Source organism: Vanessa tameamea, chromosome 8 (assembly GCF_037043105.1).
Source record: "Vanessa tameamea isolate UH-Manoa-2023 chromosome 8, ilVanTame1 primary haplotype, whole genome shotgun sequence".
In the NCBI taxonomy this organism is placed as follows: domain Eukaryota; kingdom Metazoa; phylum Arthropoda; class Insecta; order Lepidoptera; family Nymphalidae; genus Vanessa; species Vanessa tameamea.
The window spans coordinates 5,809,158-5,833,626 of NC_087316.1; the positions used below are offsets into that span (position 1 = coordinate 5,809,158).

The following is a 24,469-nucleotide window of genomic DNA, read 5'->3' on the forward strand; positions in this document are numbered from 1 at the left end:
ATCACAACCCGTAGGATCATCTTGGTAAAAAGCTGCAAACTATCTTCTACATACAGAGCCTTTGCCCAACAGGGGCACATTTTTGGGTTCTGTACTGTATTTGATATTGGATTGAGATTTTATGGTATGTTTAAAAGACATAACATAAAAACCAAACTCGACAATACGCAGCTACTATACAATCAACAAAATTTTTAATCGGCTCTTTACTATTTAATAAAAACTTAACACGTAGGTATAAAATTAAAACAAGGTTACGAATTTCAATCAACTGCGATAAGGAACGACCTATCATCTATCAATATCAAGAACCATTGAAAGTCACTGATTTATGAGTCTTAATAATAGACATGACAAAGTATCAAAGCGTGATAAGATCGAAGTCAGTGAAACAATCACAGATAGCTGTGTGATAAAAAAAAAAATATCGTGCTGGTTGAGATATTTTCAGACTTTTAATAATTATTATTTTATAAATCTTGTATGACTTGTAGCAACAATGAATATCGTGGTCGATCATTCCTAAGTTACAATTGTTATGAGATAATTTACAAAGTTATCTTGGCTTCATTCCACCCATTGCAAGACTGTTTGGAAGCCGTGCCCCTTAATTAAGAAATCGTGCAACGAGAAAACATAATTCACTCACACGATTGTGGCGATAGCTAGGATTATTAGTTTATGCTTGTGTGATACACCGAACTTTTTAAATAAGATGAATACATTCTAAAAAGGACAATATTAACCTTCAGTGTTTTGTATTTCAATTAAATATTCATATCCTCAATCGATTTCGGCCACAGTTGCTATTCACAACAGAGAATAGCGAATTACGCAGGAGAAATTATAGTGTGTGTGTGTTGTGTTTGCGCAAACACAGATACACCCTGTATTCCCTCATTGCCATGATTCGATGACACGACCGGAAAGTTTTTGTTACGAGGCATGGAATGGTAAAAATTACCAACTTCCAACACCAAGTTTCTACTAACGATTTCATCAGAACTGCACGAAGAACTTCGGTCTGCAGCTTTGATAAGCTTTCAAAAAACGACAGTTTCTATATTATAATTATAAAGTCTTTTTATATTATAAATACAACGTTTATATATTGCAACAAGAATCAATAGCTGTAATTGCAACTCGTTTATTCCAAGGCCATCTCTTCACAAGGTACATGGGATTTATTGAAGTGCAACAATAAATAGCGAAGGCAAAATGTTATATGTTTTTAAGGCTATTTCCGCCACAATAAAAAACTATCATAGTTGTTAAACTATGTCAATATAAACGAAGAAATCAACAACAATGCTCTTGACTAATAATAACAGTCAATCAGAAACATTTATACTACCTGTAGGCAAATACGACCTCGTTTGTGATTCGTGGAAAATTTGTGTTTATCGTCTAAAACAGCCGTAAAACAGGAAAGTTATACGTATACATTAGCTATTAACCTTCAGAGGACACTGTTCGTTTTCGGGATACGTCATAATCTTATCTGTTTCATGTTCTGCATTTGTAAAATCACACATTTGTCTTCGATTCATCGCAAGCAATAGGCACGTGAATGTACAGTATAAGCGTGACGCTGATACCGTTATTTTTCAATGAAAATGACTTATTTTTTCATTCGACTATTGGAAACTATATATATATGAAACAATCAGTGTATAAATTGTACAATCTATCATACAGTATACAATAGGGTGTCCCTTAAATTTCAACTTCGATATATTTTTACGCATACCTTCTTAAAACTTTAGTAATAACCCAATATTGTCTGGAAAAAAATATAAGCCCGATTTATTAACGATAACCCGTGCCGACTTGCGATTTAAACTTCTCCATACTAGTTCCGCTGCGACCTCTAACTACGTATTTTATTTATAATTTTTTACGATATTTTTAAAATTATTAGTGCATTATTGTTTATTGCAATATATATTATAAATATGTCGATAGGATTGCGAAGTGATAAACACAATATTTTCCTTATCGGACTGCCTAGCCATCAAATAAAAGGTGCAAAATTACCATATAATCGAAAAGTTCACGCAGTCTTATTGTACGATATTCGCATAGTTACGCTGACCGTCAATAAAGTGCAAATCTTGTGATTAGGGAGTGCTTTATATTTCGGGACAAAGCAAGAATTCTGACGAAGGCATTTCTGACCCTAAAAGAGGTGGAAATAATGTCATAACACCTAAACTTGTCGCAGCTGTAGGCCTTTGTAGGCCTTAGGCATTAAGCATAAGAGACTCCGTTTATATTCTGAGCAGAAATTAATAAATCCCCGGTTCAAAGAATTATTATGAAGATAAAAAAAAACCAGGACAGAAGCAATAAAAACTGATTTTCAGAAAAATGAACCTGACGAAGTCAGACTTTTGGGATGGCAAAATATGAAAGTTAAAACTACTAAAGCTGCGACACAATATGTTTACAACAATATTACATATATTTAGAATATTATACATCCTTTCGAAAAAGCAGTGACCAGACCATCATTGTATGGGCAAGAGGAGGAAAGGTAAACTTCTAACACCTAGTTTCCGAATTCGCAATGTATTCAACATCCTTCTTAGAGATGGATGTAGTCGTTTCAATATTTATAATTTTATTAATAGTAATTTAAATTTAACGTTAAAAAACACATTACTCCTACAAGATATTAATGATAAAGAAGAGGTGACTTAATATTTGTTGATTCATAGGAAGGATATATATTCATTTAATTGTACTTTATTGAAGTGGAAAAGAGTAACTATTCAGTTTCTTATCGGTTTTTCTTGGTAAACTCTACTTTCCGAACCAGTAACAGCGACGATTCAAAAGTGCTATTATGGCCTACTTGAATAAAGAATAAAATAGAAGAATAATTTTGATTTGTTTTGTTAAACCTTGGCTCGAATGCACTAAGGCGACTAAAGCTCCTATCCAAAATGTGTGCTTCTTAAAGACGCTTAAAGAGTATGAAAATTAATGTAAAAAATGATAAAGTTTATATAAGCAAATTTAGCCATCACTCATGGTATTTATGTGAAGAGACAGTCACTGTATCACTTTTTAATTATGAAGATAATAACAGATGAAAGTAATTGATAAAAACTCGGATTTTGGCAAACGCTAAGTTTTACCCAAGGAAGAACTGACCTATAAATTGTTCGATAAGCTAATTTTTTGTGCGTTTTTTTACATTTCTTGATGTATTTATTTTTGTTATTTAAATGATTTTTTTCTATAAAACACTAGATGATTTTGTATCGGAAAAGAGCAAACAATTTCTTTCTCGACTACATATCGACGACAGTTTTCTTCTTGGAATGGTAATGCTACTTTTTTTGGAAACCAAAAGAAGAATAAGACGTTTGATCGTTGTAAATGACACTGCTGAAAGGCCGGTCAAATTAATGCAAGATTTTAACGGAATTATTACAGTTGAAATAGAGTAAAAACATTTCTTGTTGTACTGTGTCAAGGAACATAAAAGTTTGTATGCAGACTGTAAAAAACTACATTAAAGATCAGTTACCCCTGACTGATTATTATTATTTTATGTTTTTAACTAAAGAATAATGTTTATCTTCTTTTATTTTAATTCTTATTCACTTCATTTGTTGTATTTATATATAGTTTGATATATATTTATGTTAGTTTTATAGTGGATAAAACTATCAACTAAATAAATTACTTTTAATAAACTTTATAGCTTGGTCAGCACGGGTTGCGATCATGTTAAAAGAATGAAATTTCATATTTGAGTATGTTTTAGCATTTATAAAAAAAATAGAGGGTATGCATTTCGAAAAACAAAAAATTTTTTTTGGGTCATATAAGGGACACCCTAGTACACATATAAAACGAGTGAGATAGATTCTATCTCACTCGTTATATATGTATGATCCAATTACAATCAAAGGGAAGATAGGTAAGCAAATCAATTTACTGAGCACCCATGAATAGACATTGCCATTACAAAAGGTATTGTGTGCTATACCTACTTCGCTAGCAAATGTGGTTGTAATAGCCATTGAGATCAGTTACACTTAGATCGTATTTAAAGTATATTTTTCTTCATATAACAATCACCCAATGTATCAAACTTTAGCTAAGTTAACTTAACTAACTAACTTTAACTAAGTCCTATCGATAAGGGCGTTACAATTGGGACAAGGTGATGATGTCAGACAAAATTAACTAAACCGTGACATGAAAAAGCGTTTTGACCCGACTTTGAGTCCACACACCCCGTCCGAGCAAATCAAGCTTTGTGCAAATGAAGGGACGGGATCTTTTTGCGTGATTACGTAATTCCTATAAAATTTATTATTATATAATATGTACATATATATGCTAATATATATAATATTAACGAATGCTATTAAATGTTAATCAAAGTCAGGAATGAATTATAAGAAATATGAAAAACTTTTAACCTTTATTCCTCAAGTTCATAGAAAACCTTTTTTTTTTACGCTGGAAAAACTCATAACGCGTTTCCCCCACATGCTGTGGGAGGGGGGTATGTGGGGTTCGCCGGCGCTGATGGCGCCGGAATACCCACTAAAAAACCAGCGGGACCCACTCCGTCTTTTTGGGAGACGTCACGGGATCGCTTGCGCATACTACCGGGACGTCCTGACGGTAGGCAAAACTCTGTGGGCCTCCAATTCCTAGGGGGGGGTTCTCGGGGTACAGTGACCCCCTATCCCCGGCGACACTTATGGCGGGAGGAGAAGGTGTCCATAACGAAGACGCCTTCTCTCCGGTCTTCTTCGGCGAAGCGGGTCGGCAGCACTGTTCTCACGCTCCCGCTCCGCGGCCTCCTACTGTGTCATCACGTTTTCACAGAACAAGACGATTTCCTTCTAGCATCTCTCGTTGTCGATCATAGCGTTTATCACGCTCGGCAGCGAGAGGTCTCCGCCTACAATGGACGCCAGAGAATGGCGCTGAGGCCCCCATGCGGAATACTCAATCAGGGTGTGGCGGACCGTGTCCGAAGGCGCGCCGAACTCGTGGCAGGAAGGTGTCATCGCTATCCTCGCTATCCGGTGCAGATACCTGCCGAAGCAGCCGTGCCCGGTAAGCACCTGCGTCAGCCTGAATGAGAGTATGCCGTGTCTTCGTTCCACCCAGCGACTCAAGTGGGGACGGATAGCCTCAACTGTCGCCAGGCCTGCCGAGGGGGACCCCAGGTCTACCCCCACCTTCTAATCAAGGCTATCTGGGCTAGAGCCCTGACTCGCTTTACCTCTACCAGTCCTGGACCATCGCCGCTTGACCTTGCTTCCACCCGGAACCGGTACACTTCGGCAAGCTCTTCCGCCTTTAGTTCCCAGGGCGGATCGCTCGCAAGAAGTGTCGCCGCCGTCCACGACACCGTACGGTAACCCCGTATCGCTCTTACCGCTATGACCCTCTGCGATCTCCGCAGAAGAGCCTTGTTACGAGCGGTGAGCGAGTCCACCCAAATGGGTGCACCGTACAATGCCATAGAGCACACCACGCCAGCGTATAAACGCCGGCAAGGTGTTTCCGGCCCTCCTACGTTGGATAGAAGGCGACCTAAGGCCGCAGCAGAGTTGATGAGCTTCGGGCTGAGTTGGACAAAATGCTGCCCGAAGTTCCATCTTCCGTCCAGGATGAGACCCAGATACCTCATCTGGGCCTGCACCTTAATCACCGTCCCCTAGACGGTGATAGACGCTCCTCGAGGGGGACCTCGGCGTGGACCGTGGAATAGGAGGGCCTCTGTTTTAGTTACAGAGACCATCAAGCCCAGCATCCCGATTCGATCCACTGTGAGCGACACTCCGACCTCAGCCAGGCGAGCCGCCTCCTGAAAGGTCCGCCCCGTCGCCGTAATGAGGGTGTCGTCTGCGTAGCACTGCACCCCCATCCCGGGCAGGGTCGATGCCCGCAGGAGCCAGTCAAAGCCAACGTTCCACAATATGGGACCTAGAACCGACCCCTGCGGAACGCCGCAGCCCACTCGACGCCGGACAAGTCGCCCATCGCTCCCCTCCCAAAGAACAACTCGATCCTGGAGGTATGCCCCCAACAGCCTTCTGAGATAGGAAGGCACCTCGTGATATCGAAGTTTGCCCGTCTCATTCAGCAGCACAATCGGTCTGTATGCCGAAGAAGAGTCTTGTGGACGCCCCTCCTTCGGCAACAGGACCAACTTTCCCTCTTTCCACAGCTTCGAGAACTGTCCATTGGAAAGACACTCGTCAAAAAGTTCCCGAAGCCTCCCTCCTAGGTGTTTCAGAGCGTCGCGCAGAACACGTCCTGGAACACCGTCTGGACCCGGCGCTATGGTTCTGGCCCTCAATCGATCCAGGGCCATCTCCATCTCTTGTTCCGTGATATGTGGTGGAGTCACATTGTCAACCGTCACGAAGCGAGGGGCCATATTTGGTGGAGCGTGCTCACCTGGGTGAGGAAATAGTTCCCCAACCAGCCGCAGGAGGACATCTGGCGGTAGCGTTTCCGTAACAGGAGCGCCCTGTGTGCGAAGCTTCCCTCGCAAACCACGATAGGGGCGGCCCCACGAGTCTCTGTTCAGGCCCATCAGAAGTTCCTCTCTTGCTCTCTGTTTGGCACAACTTATTGCCTTTTGTAGCTCCTTTTTTAACTGGCGATAAGCAGCCCATGAGGCCGTTGCACCTGCGACAGCGAAAGTATGCCCTCCGCGCCCGGTTAGATTTCGCCCGTAGCTCTGTTTTTTCGGGCGACCAACAGTATACCGGCGCGATCGCGCCGGTATACTGGTGGTCGCCCTCCGCCGGGTCCTCGGCATTGCCGCATCACACACCTCTTTTAGAGCGCTGCGCATGTGGCCCGTGATCTCATCGACGATGGCGCCCTCCCTCCTTCCAGCAGAACCCCACCGCTGCATGATGGCAGCTTCCTTGACCAGCTCCCGATTCAACTGGCCAAGGGACCACCTTGGGAGCGTGGTTTGCACCCTCGGGGAATCTGCTGGCCTGCCGGAGTTGGAGATTTCAAATCGGCTGTATCTATGATCCGATAGAGTCTCCACCTCCTCCTCTACCCTCCAGTTCCGTACTTTATGTGCTGCAACAGGGGTGGCGACCGATGGGGTACATGTCAGTCACCTCCTCGTGGTGTACCCTGGGCAACGGGGCCGGCTTGAGCTTGCTCGTCGGCTACGGCTAAGACTGGCGGGAGGGATGCCGCGGAGCCGCTCCTGGTACGTCCCTGATCGGCGTCAGGGCGGACCATGTGAGTGGCCTCGTTGGCTAGGAGGGAGTGGGAGGGCTCGCTACTCGAGCCTCCCAGGTGTTTTGCACCGGCGGTCAGCGGCGGAGCCTACCATCTTATCCGCCGCAGGGCGTCAGCTTCGTTGACGCCCAGCCTCCAGTGGCGGACTCGGGGGAGTTCGTCACATTCCCACGTGGAGGATGAGGGGGAAGGCGCGCACTAGGCGCGCTTTCCATGAATATTCAGCCGCCTTACGGCGGCTGCCGCTGGTGGGGTCGCGGTTGCATGCCCTTGGCGATCCCGTGGCCTCACCACTCGGCGGCATGGTGGAAACCCGAGGATGGTTTTAGTGGGTAGGACAGGGTATTAGCGTGCCCTGGCACGGGGCATTAGGCCCCGGTTGAGTCCCACATACCCGTCCCGGTCCCCCGACCGGGCGGCATGCGTAAATGCATTTCCTCCTCGTTAAACAAAAAAAAAAAAAAAAAGGGGTGGCGACCGATAGGTCCACCACAGACCCACCCTGCTGCCGCACGCAGGTCTGCACCTGCCCTCTGTTAAACATGGGCAGGTTGGAGAGTAGGGCCCACACCTGGACGGCCCTCCCTCGTGGATTCGTGGCAGGGTTTCCCCAGGCACGTGATTTTGCGTTTAAGTCACCGAGAACCACTGTCGATTTCGACGACTGCCTGGACACCGCAGCTCTGACGGAGCCGAGGCAGCCGAATCCGCCAGGCTGCGGTTGGGTGAGAAATACGTTCCAACAACTACGTACTATCTCCACCCCGCCACTACGTAGCCCGACCCCCTCTCAATGAGTGAGGAAGGGACCCGCTCCGTTCCGAATTAGGACCGTCACGGTGCCATCCAAATCCCCTACCCAGTGAAGTAGGGCTCGCAGGCCACAGCCAGGTCGATTTGCCACTCCACCATGGACTGCAGTAGCAGGTCCTGAGCCCCGGCGCAATTGTTGGCATTCGTCTGAAGGAAGCTTAGCTTGTCTTTCATGATGACATGGCAGTTTCCTCCTCAGCTTGGCACCGTCCGCCGTTACTGGGGGTTTGGGTGCCGTCGACCAACTTTCCGTTTGTGATGGGTGGGTTACACTCCCTTGACCCCATCAAGTGCTCGAAGGGCCTGCCAGCGTCGGTGCATACTGCGCAGTGCAATTTTCCGGTGCAGGTAGCTGACTTGTGTCCTTCGACACCACATCTGAAGCACAGTCCACCTCGTTTCACCTTAGATGGGCAAAGCGCCTTAGTGTGACCAAGACTCATGCACTTGAGAAGCAGCGCAAAGGGCGTTCCTCCAACACGTACACCTTGGCCGAATTCCAACCAACCAGGAGACGACCGGCATCGGACAGTTTTGTGCCATATTCTGCACCACAGCCTGTCGCTTGTCCGCCGCTAGGGGTGGACGAAGGATTTTTGCCGGGGGGAGGCGCTCCTCAATCCCCGCTATTCGAGCGTTAAACATAGCCCCGAAAGATGCCTCACCAAAGTCTCCTCCCTTGCCTCAGCGGCTTTTGCCTTCAACTCGGCCTTAGCCCGAGCGAGACCACTTCCTCGCCCTTAGGACGACGATTTGCCGCGATTAGCGGAGCTGCTCTTCGCAGCCAACCTCGACTCCGTATCGGAATCGGAGTTAAAAATAGATAGGCCATAGGGCCGTTTCCTTCCAACCAAGGCATCGGACGTCAACTCAGTGTCGGCGTCCATTGCCGAAAACAACAAATAGCAACAACAACAAAAATCGAACCGACATAGAAACAAAAGAGAAAACAAACAAAACAACCAGCTATAACAATAAACTAGGTCTATAAAGACCTAATCCGAACAAACAAAACAACTCATTAGGCGAAACAAAAGTCCATAATCGAAGCAAAAATGACCAAATGTGTCGCATTAGACATAACAAAACAATAACAAAGAACCAACAAACGATAACAAAATGCTTATTAACTTCATCAATTCGAACAATCTTAACGCAGTAAGAGACACAACCTCTCTCAACGACGTCCGACAGACGAATCCCCAAGTTCATAGAAAACCTGGACAGCAAACGTTGTATAAAATGATAACGCTTTAAATAACATACAAATAGTTGAAGGCCTTACGGAATATGAAGGGTTGGCTTATTTACGTTCTATAGTAAGGAGAATCATCTTTGTGTATGAAAAGTATCTTTCAAATGGCGCTACAAACTAAATAGAGGGTGAATTCGAGATAAGACGGACCAGCAATCCTTCAAAATGACTTATTTTCAAATTATTGTATTAATGAACTTTAGATATAGAATTAAATTAACGCATTTATTCATCATTCATTTGATCATTTCAGGATGATAGGAGATACTTTTACTCTATATTCTCTGTCTAGCTGTAGTGCTCTATATAATTTACTTTAATAGTTTAATCATACTGGGTTACTGAAGCTGTTTATTGAGGCCGCTCGAAACTCAAAATACCCTCAAATTATCTCACATAATTATTAAAATAAAATATTTATTCAAACGGTTATGTTCAGTTCCTTCATATATTTTGAATTGTATCTTGGGACGTTTATTATTTATTGATAGACTGAAAAGACGAAGAAACTATAATGAATTGAATAGAATTTATAGTCAAGATAAAATTCTAAGCTTATCTAAAGTAACTCTCCTTATCCTATATGATATATCCTACCTACCAATATATATATATATATACATACATATATAGGTAGGTTTTCTAATGATGTTTTCCTTCACCGCCGAGAATCAGATAAATTATAAATATAAAGAGAATTTAGCACATGAAAATTCAATAATGATTGCCCGTATTTGAACCCGCAATCTTGAGCTTAAGATCCACGTGTTCATACCACTGGGCCACCCCAGCCATAATATCATTATATATAAATATCTATCTAAAAAAAATTTTTTAAAAAAAAATACCTGTAGCATTTTCTGAGATTATATTCAAGGAGTATTTTTTGTACTTAGTACAGAAATGTAGATATAAAAATTAAGGGTGTTGTAATAAAATTTCATGCTTTTTTTTGATTTCCAAGATTTATATCTACTTTAAGGAAGAAATTAAATTGAATTTTATAATAATCACAAGATGTGATCATACTTTACAATGTCGAACTCCTGGACACATTACAATAAATTTCAAAATTAGAAACGGCAGTTTTACAATATAATTATTAAAAGTAGAGTTAAAAAGTCAGTATTTACTTTTGACGAATACTAACAGTAAGACATTTTTGAATTAAAAGATTTGTAAACACCTTCTTAAAATAAAGTTTTAAAGTGAGGTTAATTTTATTTCATTCATTACGTCAACATATTGAGCATTTGTAAACTCATAAAATATTAATCCGTTTTGCCGAGAGTATTTTCCAAACACTGGTAACTTTACGCACACATTGAAAATATTGTAAATATGCCACCGCTACGCACACCAACAAATACTAGCAGGTTAATAATGTGCCTTGTTTGTTCTACACGGCTCCGTCTTATCTTATTCTTTGGTCTGAAAATATTACTTTTAACCTTTATTTGAGTAAAAAATAAATTTTACATTTAGTAATTGAAACCATTAACTTGAGAGAGAATTATATTCGTAAAAGAAGCATTTTGTTATTAAAATTAATAACCATTAATTTTATTATATATAGTCACTCGGAAATATCTAAGAATTCTAACGATACCACATATGTACATCAACATCAATTTGTGCAAGCATTTAACAATGTTAGTGTAATAAATAAACTTACATACCCAAAATAGGGAGTGTAATGTTTTCACGAACCCTTGAGGTTCTCATGTAAAAATACGTAGGACGAATGGCAACTGGTATTATAAAATCACCTTTATGTGTGACAGCTACGTTGTTAATTAAAAAAAAAATACATTTCAACTTTTACAAAATAAAGTAGTATGTTTGTTTAATTCAATATACATTTAGTTTCATATTTGCCAACGAAAGCTTTGTTTACTGTTCCTGCAGCACAGTGGTCGTAATTGTTATTTATTGGAGTTTGGGCAATAGACTTATCTTAGCTTAACGCCGATTTATTTTCTACAATAGAAAAAATAACTGTTCTCGACAGCACCGTAATTAAAATATACGCCAAATGTTATGTATTGTAATAATATTATCCCATAAGTAAATACCTATACACAATATATATTTACAAATATTTTATTGGTAAGTACTACTTACGTACTAATGTGCTTATAAGCAACATAGTATTTGAGAAAATTACATAAATAATCTGTTCATACATATATCTTTTGTGTGACGTTTTATATTCGTTGTTAGCTTCACAACTCTGTCAACATCGAATTACAGTTGGTTGTATTCCACAAACCAAAATACACAATTATTTTTGTAAGTGCATTTACAGCAAGCAGTTTAAATAAACCGCTATGCATTTTCTCTGACCAAAACTATAAAATATACACATACATGGTCTAACTAAACACGCATAAGTTTTTAATTTATATGCTCAACAAATTGCAAAGTTGCTGTTGTTGGTTATTTATAAATTATATTTTTATAAAATTACTAAAACTTTACCTTTATAAAATCATTTGACTGATACGAATATGAGTCATTATATATAACATTGTAAATAAACCACTATCCATATAAAAAAGTGAACAATGCGTGAATCTTTGATCCGCAATACTATAAATTCGTATACATTATCAGATTTTTTTTATGATGACTGTAATTTATACAAAAAAATATAACTCAATTAAATATAAGAGGTTAATGAACGCATAACAATTATCCTACAGCGTAATGTTATTCAAACGTTATATAGTTAAATGGATTAAATAAAATAAAAATCTGTACAAGAAATAATACAAGCCACTAATTGGCTAGCTTTTAAAAAATTCTATGTCATGGTTGTTGAGAATTTTAAAATCATATAAAATATGCGTTAAAAGATAAAACAAATCGCTCGGGTTATCGGTACAAGGCGCTCAGAATTATTACCGAGCTAAGAGACTAAACAACTCATAATACAGTAAATCGTTTTCAAAGGCCTGTCACTTAGTCTAGTTATGTATTTCAAATCTTTCTATTCATTTTAATTGTATACCGTTTTACAAACAGATATTTGTATGTTGCGTTCTAAAGAATAATAGACGTAAATAACTTTATTGTATTCGTGCAAATTAAAGGAGACGTACGTGTTCATTTTATAATTATTTCAATAGATAATATATTATTTGATTGTTAATTAGAAAGTATGTAAGTATTAACTACCGGCACTGTGAATTAATAGTCTAGTCTTTAATTTAATTTCTTCCTGTATTAGTTATTACGCATTTAACCATAAAATGTTTAAAAAATACGTCGACATAACTACATCAAGGTTCAGTCAAACGAGCAGTTATATCGCGTTTAAAAGAATTATCTGAATCTTTGATATAACTCCTTTTGAATAAACTTTTTACTAAGGAAAAAATAATTTGAAGCCACAATAAAATCTACATCAGGAAAATAAGTTCACTTGCTTTACAGTTATTTTAAAAAAGATAACTTTATATATAACTAATGAGGAATTTTGTTAATTTCGGGTATCATTGTACATATGTTTACAGGTTGCGTTAATACGTTATGCACCTCAATAAGTAAATAACACATAATTATGTGTTTATTTTATTATGCCAACATTATCTGATTACACTAGTATTAGTATTACTTGCTTAGAATAATATTTAGGTAGGTACTTGAGACTTATATCCATATGCGTTAAACTCTATCAAGGCATTGCAATGAAAATTTATATGATACTATAGTGCTCGTTCTGTTTAACCTTAATTATTCTGATCAAGTGCTTATATTATACTAATATATTATGTAGGTGGTATCTTATGAATATTTTTAGTACTATTGATGTAATGCGTAATTTATATAGGAATACCTCAATTAGCCTGTATTAATTAAAGAAATAGTGCATTTCATAATAATGAAAACGGAAAGATTGTTTGAATTTTATAAGTATAGACAAGGCTAGACAACATTTTTTACTATAAATAATGTTCCGTTTTTTTTAAATATTGAATTCAATTCCATTTGCCGTCGTCTCGATTTTTTGATTTTCAACAGTATTATTAATCCCATCCTTAACACATTTGTGAATATCATACGTTTCTGCTTCCCTATACTTCAATACCTATACTCTAATCCAATGGGAATAAGAAAGAACCAAAACAACCCGTACGGTTTTTAATATCACGAGTGTTTTGTTGATAAGTCCTCTTTATGATTGACTACAAACAGTTCTTGATTAATATATCTTCACTTTTAATTTAACAATATTTCACTTAACTAGGTACATCCACTTAAATTTGACTTTCAAAGTAACGAAAACAGTTTTGCCGACATTCAAAACGCCATTTTTCGATGAACGAACAATTAAAATGGAGGCCTCACTAAGGATGTTCGCTAACCGAATGGAGAATGAATAAATTTATACAGATAAAAAAATATATTACTTTAGTTTTAAAATACAGTTTAGATTTTTTTTTAAATATATATTTATTTAATTGGTTATAATATGGATTATAATATAATATAGAAAGTTACATATTGTTCGATAAAAATGTTATTATTTTATATAGTAAGGTATAGACAAAAAAATTAAAAGAATTAATTCATTTTACAGAAATAAAAAATCTTAAAATATAGATCAGTTTTATGCAAAGCAACACTTAATTTATAGTTTTGAAAATAATACAAAAGTAATATATTATTCGGAATTATCAAAAGTTTTTTTCTTACGACCTGGCCTTGTTTAAGCGAACTGTAATTGTAACCGATTTAGTATTTACGACCTTTTGCTTTTGCCTACTAACTTTTGATTTGCCATCAACACGGCCTACGCTGATTGAACATTACTTTTTCGGTATGAAGATTAAGATAAGATGTTATTTTTAATTACATTTTGTTTTTTTTTCAAAAAATTTAATGCTTATTTCAAGGTCAAAGTCGTTTTAAATATAAGATAAAGAAAGAATTTCTTTGAAAGATATATAAAATTTTATTTATTCAAAACCTTAGTATTATACAATACGTCATATGTCTTGAAAATGCCACTTCATTATTGAAACATATAATGTTTCTGTTATTAATGATGGAATAAAAATCTATTCATATAAATGAAATTGTAAGTGTGTTTCTATGACTTATCACTGAAAATAACTACCTCTTTATAAGTTAATAAGGCTATTTGCGAAATACCACGATCCAAATCAAAACTAACGACCTAATTTTTATTTAAGCCTAAAAATGCTGCTGTCTAAAAATTTGAATATGTACCTTTCTTGGCAATTTATATAAAATTTATTTAAAAAATTACGTAAAACCAATAAAATATATCGTTCCTTAGCATTCTTTACGTATTCACTCAATAATTTTCCCTCACTAGTGTAACTAAAATGTCATGTCAATTCAAGGTGAAAGTTGTTTATTTACCTTTTCTCCTATTCCCATTGGAATAAAGTACAAGTAGTTTTACATTGGTATTACATTTTGTAAAATAAATACATTGTGCTTTAGATAAGACAAAGGTATCGATGAAATCTCAGCTTAACAGATTGGGAGTTATCAGTAATTTGTCATTTTTGACAATTAATATATCTATTTATTAAATGTAAATCAATGTCATACTAAATAAAATAAAAAAAAATGTTTACATTCTTTTTGAATAATTAATTGCGTCTAAGTCTCTGAACCGCTTGTTATGAATTATTGTTGCGATATCCTGGAAGCTGGCTTAAAACATACGGGATTTAAGAGAAAATTATATGTGAACAGAAAACGACAAAAAAACGAAACTAAAATTAGTCACAATTAAAAAAAAACAAGCCTTTACTTAGCAATTTCATTAAAATATTAAGTAAACTATGACTTCTAATAGAGTATTTATAATTGGGTGTATAATGAACAGAACCGAGTGTCCAAAATTTCACTCGATTGAGTACTAACAAATTGGCACTTTATCGCAATCGAATCCAAACGTAAATGATGACGTTCAGCCGTTTTCTTATTTAACTTACACCACGATCCAGTGCGCTTTGGTCGAAGTTGGATTGGAATACAATCGAGATCGTATCATCGCTGATATAAGTAGAATTGACCCAAAGTTACGACTAAGATTTGTTTTTGTGAGGAGTAGTTGAAGTTGCATCGGAATAGAATCGGGAACGTATCATTTTAAGGCCTTCTGGGTAGGTACCACCCACTCGTCTGATATTCTACCGCCAAATGCAGTACTCAGTTTTGCTGTGTTCGGTTTGAAGGGTGAGTGAACCGTGTAACTACAGGCACAAGAGACATAATATCTTAGTTCCCAAGGTTGGTGGCGCATTGGCGATGAAAGGAATGTTTAATATTTCTTACAGTGCCATAGTGTATGGGCGATGGGCGCCTACTTACCATCAGGTGGCCACTTTGTTCGTCCACCTACATATATAATAAAATAAAAAATCATAACCGTTATTAAATAGTAGAATTATCCCCTGATTTTAAATTTGACCACAAACGAACAACTGAATTTAAATAAACTTTAGTAAATATAAGTTAAAATTAAAGAATGACTTCGTATTTCTTTAAATAACACATAAAGAAATTATTCTAAAGATCTGATGCATAGTGTACGGTTATAATCGGTACGAGTAGGATACATAACGTTATACATAACTCATAACAAATGTGTTGTTCTTAGTTTCTTACATTAATTTTGATGGTATCTCCAAACTAATCTACTAATACATAATTACATACAATAATATATTATGTGTATTTGTTATAATAGATTCGGGAAAAAATTTAAGTCTATAAATTAGGATACTCATAACTTTACCATTACTTGCTTAACCTCGTATTATATATAAAATAATCTTATTAACGTATAATCACAGAGTATATTCGTTTAATGTCATTATAAAATGCATGTTTATTAATACCTAGTCCATTCATTTTACGCTATCTTATCCTACCCTGCGTCCTTGACATTTACCTGTGTAGTCACGTTATATTATTCCCGAAAGGCTACCCTAATAAGACTGATCTTCGTTTCACTTTAACTAATACAATAGATTAACTTCGTACAGTTTAATCCATTTTAAAACCCTTAAAGTACGTCTTTGGTATGACACTGGCTTAATCTACTATAGTTTTGCTAACAATATTATGTTTTCATAATACTTTAAGATAATTTGATAGATATTAAAATAAATATTATTACTGTTGTTCAAGAAGGTTTTTCATCCTTTTCATATATTTTTAAAGTTGTCTAAGTACAACGTAGTTCCTGACGTGACCTTTCATTGTGCCAAATACTATCAGAATCGATTAAGCAGTTTTCTTGTCAAAATCAAACAGACGTACGGTTATTTACGCATTTCATTTATGAGTATGGTTTGGTTGCCCGATGCCTCACTAAATTAACTGGAACTCACGTGTCGGATTAGACTAAACTCATTAAAAAACGCTGACACTCACGTTTAAAAAGGCATTTCGAAATATTACAAGCATGTGCGTCTATTATAAAATTATAAATATATATTTTATATGCATTGTTTAATTACACAATTTACTTTAGTTACATAGTGACATTTTTTAAGTATATTAATACTGACAACCTGCAGTAACTATGTGACCGACGAGAAAACTTATCGTAATAAATTAAGTATTACCATATGAAACCATCAAAGGCATCAATTCAGGTCAACACCTTTCCAATGAGACCAAATGTAAGAAAAAGAAAACCATATCATATTGATACGTTTGAGCTATAATTATCTTCATTCGTTTATAATATAATTGGAACCGACTATGGAGAGGAAAGTTAAGCTAAAAGAGGTTACACAGTGGTATCTAAATAGTTAGATATAACGTTGTTAGAAAACGAAACCTCCTTTTTTTTATTTTGTAAGCGAGAAGAACTATCGAGTTTTCCTCCACCAATCCGTGTTTAAAGTGAATCGGTTTTCAGTAAAAAATATATATTTACAATTATACATCTTCACTAATACGTTAGTTTTATCAATTTTCTTATTTACTAATATATATATATACATTATCTCATACCGTTAAGTACTAGATTATTATAATATTCGATTATATGTATGTAGGTAAATTAGTAATTGTTTCTTAAACCCACTAAATTCACGGTACCTGCCTCGTAAGGTCTAGTGATCAGTTTATACGCATGCAGATCCTTAAAAACTCGGGTTTAAATCTGAGTCGGGCCTATCAAAGTTTTCTTTCAGAATTAATCCGAATTTTGAGTGTTAAACACCACGTGTTACTGTAGCGTCTGCGTCTGCTTGTTTACGCATCCGGCACATCGTTAATTCATATTCCACATATAGTATTTATTCCCTTACATTTATAATTAAAGAAAAGAAATATGATCATTGTAATATATTGATACCTAAAAAAAACAAAGAATTATTGAGCATTAGATACACTATAAAAGATTAACGTAATAATTGCATGATTTAGTTAGGTTTGACGTCATAAAAGATTTAAAAGTGCTAGTTACGCTTGCTTCATTATTATAATTGCAAAGTCAGTTTAAATATGTAGGCATAAAGATAAGGCTTGAACAATAATAGAGCCGTTATATGAGAGGTATAGTTACTTTAATGATCTGTAATAATACCTGTTACCAATTTAAAAAAAATACAGTTTAACGCGCTTTTTAAATTATTTAAAGTATTACATAAAACTAAATTAAAGAAGATTATTTATGGCATTTATTATTATGGCAATTTTATAATATATAATACGAATGAATGTATGAATAATCAAAAACTAAAAATAAATCAATGTTTTCTTTAGAATTGAATTATCCATAAGTCACAACGTCAATACAGTACGAGTTCGTAGATCGGTATAATAACATTTCTAGATCTTCAAATTACATTTACCTAATTTGGTTTGACCTAATCATCAATTAGAGTCGAAAGGCTTTTTTTATTTTGTATAGGTTAGGCGAACTGGCAAAATTAATGACCTGATCGTAAGACCACCACTCATAGATTGGCACTGTGAATAATATTTATCATCCTGAACTTCAATGCAACACCAACCTTGGCATTCGCCTGAAGCTACACTGGTTTGCAAACCGGAACTCAAAAATACTATGTATTGCTGTTTAGAGGGAGAATATATGACGAGTGGGTGGTACTTACCGAGACGTTTACACAAAGCCCTACCATCAAGTAAAGGTTACTCCTTAACTCATTATTGTCTAAAAAATGTCTTTATCTAATCTCTTCCGAAAGTTTAAAACAAATTAAAAATCGTTAGGCGATAAATCTGAAAATAATTTTTCAACGATGTCTGAAGTGGTTGCTTGAACCGCTCCTAAAGAGCAGAGGTCGTCTTCAATAGATTCTCAACCTGGTTTATAGATACCATGCCACGTGTAAAACACGGTTTTCAAAGTCAACAATGTTTTATCAACATAAACTGCTTACATATCATTAGTTATGGTATGATCGGATTTTCTTGGTCTAGACCTACAACAGCCCAATGTTCTATTCAATTTCTCTGTTAATGCAGGTTTATTCAGTTGTAACTTGAATTATTATTACCTTTGAATTATTAAGGATACGTCATACATTTAAAACTTGGTACATATAAACTTTCACGAGTTCTAAATTAGGGGCCATTCATTTATTACGTAAAACTATTTTCGCTTGTTTTTGACGCCCTCCCCCCCTATTATAAGAAAAAATAAGAATAGGCCGACCCCCTCCCCCCTCTTTAATATTTATTACGTAAGTAAAGGAAAAAATGAATACACGTTTTGTTTATTTTAATGTTTACGTTTCAATGAATCAATTTTTTGAAATTTTTATTCGTAATTTCAAAGGTAATGTTTATTTTTTATATAGATAATAGGCTATATGACTGGTTTTTAAAATCCATTTTATATTATTTAGTAGAGGTTAAGGAACCCAGATAAAGTTGTTTTTTTAATTCTAGAATATATTTGCTGAAAAATATCAATTTAAAAATTTCATATTTAAATTGCGCGCGAAAACGCTGCTTTGACAATATGGCGCTGCAATGGGGTCGGTGACGTCACTTACCTGTATTGTAATCTGTGGCACATATAATCCACATACAGTAGGCAAACGAGGTTAACAAACAAGTGACGACATCATAAACCCGACCAATCAGGGTCGTTTTGTGTCACGTGACAAACGTTTAAAAAAATGCATTTTTATTTATGGATTTTTAAATAAATTAATTAATATTTTCAACTTTCGTAAATAAATAAGCATTTTTAAACTCATAATATATACTGATTACAATAATTGACACTTTATTTTTCGCATTGTCAAATAGCCTATTCAATTACTTACTTCAAATTGAGTTACATATTTCGAAAGGATAACCTCATTAAAAATGACTATAGAATATAAAGCGCGTTTACGAGCCTCTATATAAGTCGTATTTTGAATGATTTTGAACGACCAATCTGTAATTGTGCAAACAAACGAAACAGATAACCTCGTTTTTTTAATATATGTATTAATCGATTAGGAAAATGGGTTTGTAGTCGTATATCTATCGATACTTATAAAATCGTTTGTCCTGACTGACTATTATTTTATGAGAGGTAGTAAGCATATACATAAGTTTAAAACATCTTAAGCATCTTGTGTAATAGAGCGTCGTCCGTCGTAATGTACTAGCCGCGACTGCAGTTTCAATTGTCAGGATTAAATTGAATGGACGCGACTCATTGCTAGTAATTGATCAGCGTTGTCATACAAATCACTCATTCCACGCAGCTGTGAAGAATATCGCAGTTTGTATAAATAAAACATTTATCATTGAAATAGAATTTGAAACTAAATTCAGTAGCGTTAACAAGAGATAAAAAAATATACTAATATATTTTCTTTTTTATTTTGTTTTCTTTTGCAAAGAAAGTAATTGGGCCATCTGATGGTAAGTGGTCATCACCGCCCAAAGACAATGGCGCTGTAAGAAATATTACCCCTTTCTTACATCGAAAATGCGCCACCAACCTTGAATACTAAGATGTTATGTCCCTTGTGCTTGTAGTTACACTGGCTCACTCATCCTTCAAACCGGAATACAACAATACTGAGTACTGCAGTTTGGCGGTAGAATCTATTATGAGTGAGTTAACCTACCCAGACGGGCTTGTACAAAACCCTACCACCACACAAAGTTTTTACTTTTCTTTTTTTAATAAGTCATGCATAATTGCGAAAATAGCATTTCAATAACACCAATAAGGAATCAAAAGATGTATCAAATTTATAAAAATATACCAATATTATAAAAAAATAAGTTTTACTTGCTTATTTCTTCGGATTTACGAAACTTTTACACCAATTGAACTATCAAATTATAATAGTCAATAGTTTCAGAGTGGACTTGCTAAATTTTGTACATATATTAAAATTTAAGCAGCTTTCAGAATAGTCAGAACGAAATGCGGCCAAGCGCTTTCCAAGTTAGCGTTGCCAAAACTATAATAAATACAAAAAGCATTGTATATGAGATTTGTAAATATCTAGGAACTACTACCACTACTAAAATCATAATTTTGTTTATCTGAAGGCCTTAGAAATGTTTATTATTTATTTATCTATTCAAACAAACTAAACCTAAGTGTAGGGAAATCTAATTATTATAACTAATAAAATTTGTTCCTAAGCTTGTGAGCTCAATGTTGTTATTTATATCTCCATGGCAAACATAGTGCGATATACAAAAATAGAATAGAAACTTTGAGAATTTACGAAATTAGTACCCATACTGAAACCTTAATTAAGCTAGCCTCAGTAACGCGTCGCCTAACGATTTCATAGATACTTTTGTGAGCTTCCTATAATAATTGCCTTTCCGTCAATCACCATTCATTAAAACACGAAACAGCAGTGCGATTCTATAAGAAATCACTTCGTATCTCACTCGTGAAATATTGACAACCGACATAGTCGCCAAGTTGTCTTAAAACGATCGCATTTTTACGACGGTCATAGTCTCATGACGTCATCCCTATCCTAGAAAACCAAAGATGAAGTACTCATCGACCCATCCTCGATTTTCGATTCGATTCGATTTTGTTTCTTTTTAATAATTTAATTGTTCTCTACCTTTCCTTTTTTAATCTAACAGCATAAACTTATCTATAACCTCATAATTAATAATATGGATCATGAAAGATGTTACAGTTATTTCTTACGTGTATTTTGTTTGTAGCAATTTATACCTATTCAATAGTTTATATGTTGTCTTCGCAACCATTAGTCATAAAAACCTTAAACTATTGAATTTCAAATTTCAAAGAAATAGCTTCTTTGACTTTATCATTGGTACTGTACCGACAATACTGACATTAACACCGTTTAATGGAGAGTATATTCTTAATTGATAAATTTACTTGGAACACGATACAATAAAGTTCTTTTTTTTCTGATTATTTTTTTACCTTTGAATGATAATATCGCGTATTTTATCAAAAGATATACGAGAATCTACTTCTACAAATACCAATAATTTATTATTAAAATTACTTGAATAATAAATATAGATGAAACATTACAAGATAAAACTAACGCAGGAGTAGTTTTGTCGCTTTAAGTAAGTTTCAAGTTATATATTTTTTCGAGATTGTTTATTTCTTAATAATGATGATTATTTTTTATTTTCCACCTAAGTAAACGTACACGACATTACATAACATGACATACATAATCAGCCTGTAAATTTCCCACTGCTGGGCTAAGACCTCCTCTCCCGTTGAGGAGAAGGTGTGGAGCATATTCCACCACGCTGCTCCAATGCGGGTTGGTTGGTTACAATTTAATTATTTATTTTTAGCCTAAACGCAAAGATTATAAAATTATAGGTTTTATAACAAAACTATGTTATTTTTATTCATACTTTATACGGTTGCTTACATCAATGTAGGTAAAAAATATTTTAACGATAAGAAGACATAAATTATGTACTAAGTCAATACATTAATATGTCATAGTTCAATTATAAGACGATATAGTTACTTAATATATAATATAAAAATTAAATTATTTAATACTAGTTGTCGCCCGTGGATTCGTTAGCGTTTTAAGGCTGGTCGTCAAATATAGGCTTAAAAAATGGCCGGCGTGTCCTATGCCCTCCCTTAGAGTTCAAGCTTCCTTCATTCGAAATTTCATCAAATTCGGTTCAGTGGTATGGGGATCAAAGAGCAACAGACAGACAGAAATTCGCCTTTATATAATTAGTACAGATTACGATTGCTATATATACCTACATATACATGTAAAGAAAATCACTACATTACAGTGTAATTTGTCTTAATTATCTGTTTCTGAGTTTGCCGCCTTATCCATGTGGGAGATGCCACTGTCACTGTCATTGGGAATTTGTGTGTAAAGGTTGTGTTTCATATTGAAATAAAGGCTATAAATGTTGTTTTTTTGTCCTTACAGGTGAGTTAATAATTTGATATAAGTGAAAATCAATGTATTTTACTCAAATTATTGTCAATAAAAAACAATTTTTTTGTCCTTACAGAAAAACACAATTACGTCTTTGTTTCACTTACAATACTATTATATACATATACGTATTATAAATCATAATATTTAAAACGACGCTGTTTACTTTGGGAACACCGGTACAGCCTCGTGCGACGTCATCGTACGTCAGAAAAAATGATAGGCTCGGTTTGTGGTTTTCAATAAACACGTGTCATGCAGCTAACTCCTAACTTCAGTTTGTGGTAATATGACAATTTCATTTGATATATTATACGAATAGGCTGAAAAGTACTGGCAAAATTTTAAACTTTCAAAGGTTAGTCATAACGTGTGTAATCAAATCTAGCACACACTATTGTAAAACAATCATAGTGAATACTATGGATTTGCGAAAAAACGGCGATTTGAACGTCGGCGAAACTGTAATCGGAATTTTGGAAGTAATATTAAAGTAAGTGTAATAGTATATATGTGTATAAATATATATTAATCATAAACTCTTAGTAGTGCACAAATAGCTGAGTTATTAGCAAATCGCATGAAATACGTAAATCTAAGGTTTGTTTATCTTTTATCCTACTTCCATTAGAATCGGCTTTAATAGGCTAAAATAGGTAATTTTATATATTAATAGCGTAAGCCGATTTTTGTCCCAGTGATTATGGCACGATAGTTGCACATAAAAAACGGTTATGATCTCATTTTGAAGAGGTCCAGCCGTAGATGTGTAGAAAATTAAAGTGGATTCTTGATTGCAATTTACTAAATTTTTACAATTTAACAAAGCATTACGGGAAATGCGGGAACCCATTAGTATGTATTTTGTAATTAAGTATTTAAGAAACTTAAAATTGCACAAGCTACAGTGACCATCGACGAATTGATTGACCAAATTGACGAGTTACTACTTTTGATCATTTAACTATGAATGTTTACAACGCCAATGGTATGTGTCCTATGAAATTACAATTAATCTGATATATCTGTTGGCGATGGAAAACATCATACAATTGTAAATATCACACATGAAATAATTATAATATCACGGTTTTCACAATAAATCCGACTCTTAATCTTACATACATTTACTTTGAAAGATTTATAATACAATAACTTACGTACTATATATGCAATATACAGTATATAAGATATGTATTATATTATAAATCGTCGTTATAATGCTTTGTATAAAACATTTTAATTTTTCCCGTTTTATAATAAAAATATCAACATCTTCAGTATTTTAAAAATAATACATTAAATGAATAAAACCTAAACTATAAGGTTGTATTAGCGAATTCGCAGAATTTTTACTGTGGTGGCATTAATACAGAAGTACCAAAATTACAAAAATGATTTGAGCATAATTCAACGACTTATTTCGAAAAAGTAATTACAAACGAAAAGACACGATAAGCGACATGTTAATACTATTTTCTTGTTTATTAAAATCGTTTGGGAAAAGGTTTAGAGTTTTAAAATTATTCATATAATAGTTTTAATGCACAACGGAGTTCTAACAATGATATTCAATAATTAAACATATTAAATTTAATATTCAACGGCCTTGTTCTATTGGCTAGTCTATGAGTCTACAAGTTACGAGGTCGTGGGTTCAAAAATTAGGGCCATGACAGTTAAATTTAATGCGGTTTTCTACCAAGATATTCTACGT

General features: G+C 35.4%; 1 protein-coding gene across 4 annotated transcripts in view; it reads right to left on the reverse strand.

Annotated features, from left to right (window-relative positions):
- Nucleotides 1-24,469, reverse strand: part of Arms (Ankyrin repeat-rich membrane spanning) — a 60,496-nt gene that overhangs the window by 33,387 nt on the left and 2,640 nt on the right. The window lies entirely within an intron of this gene.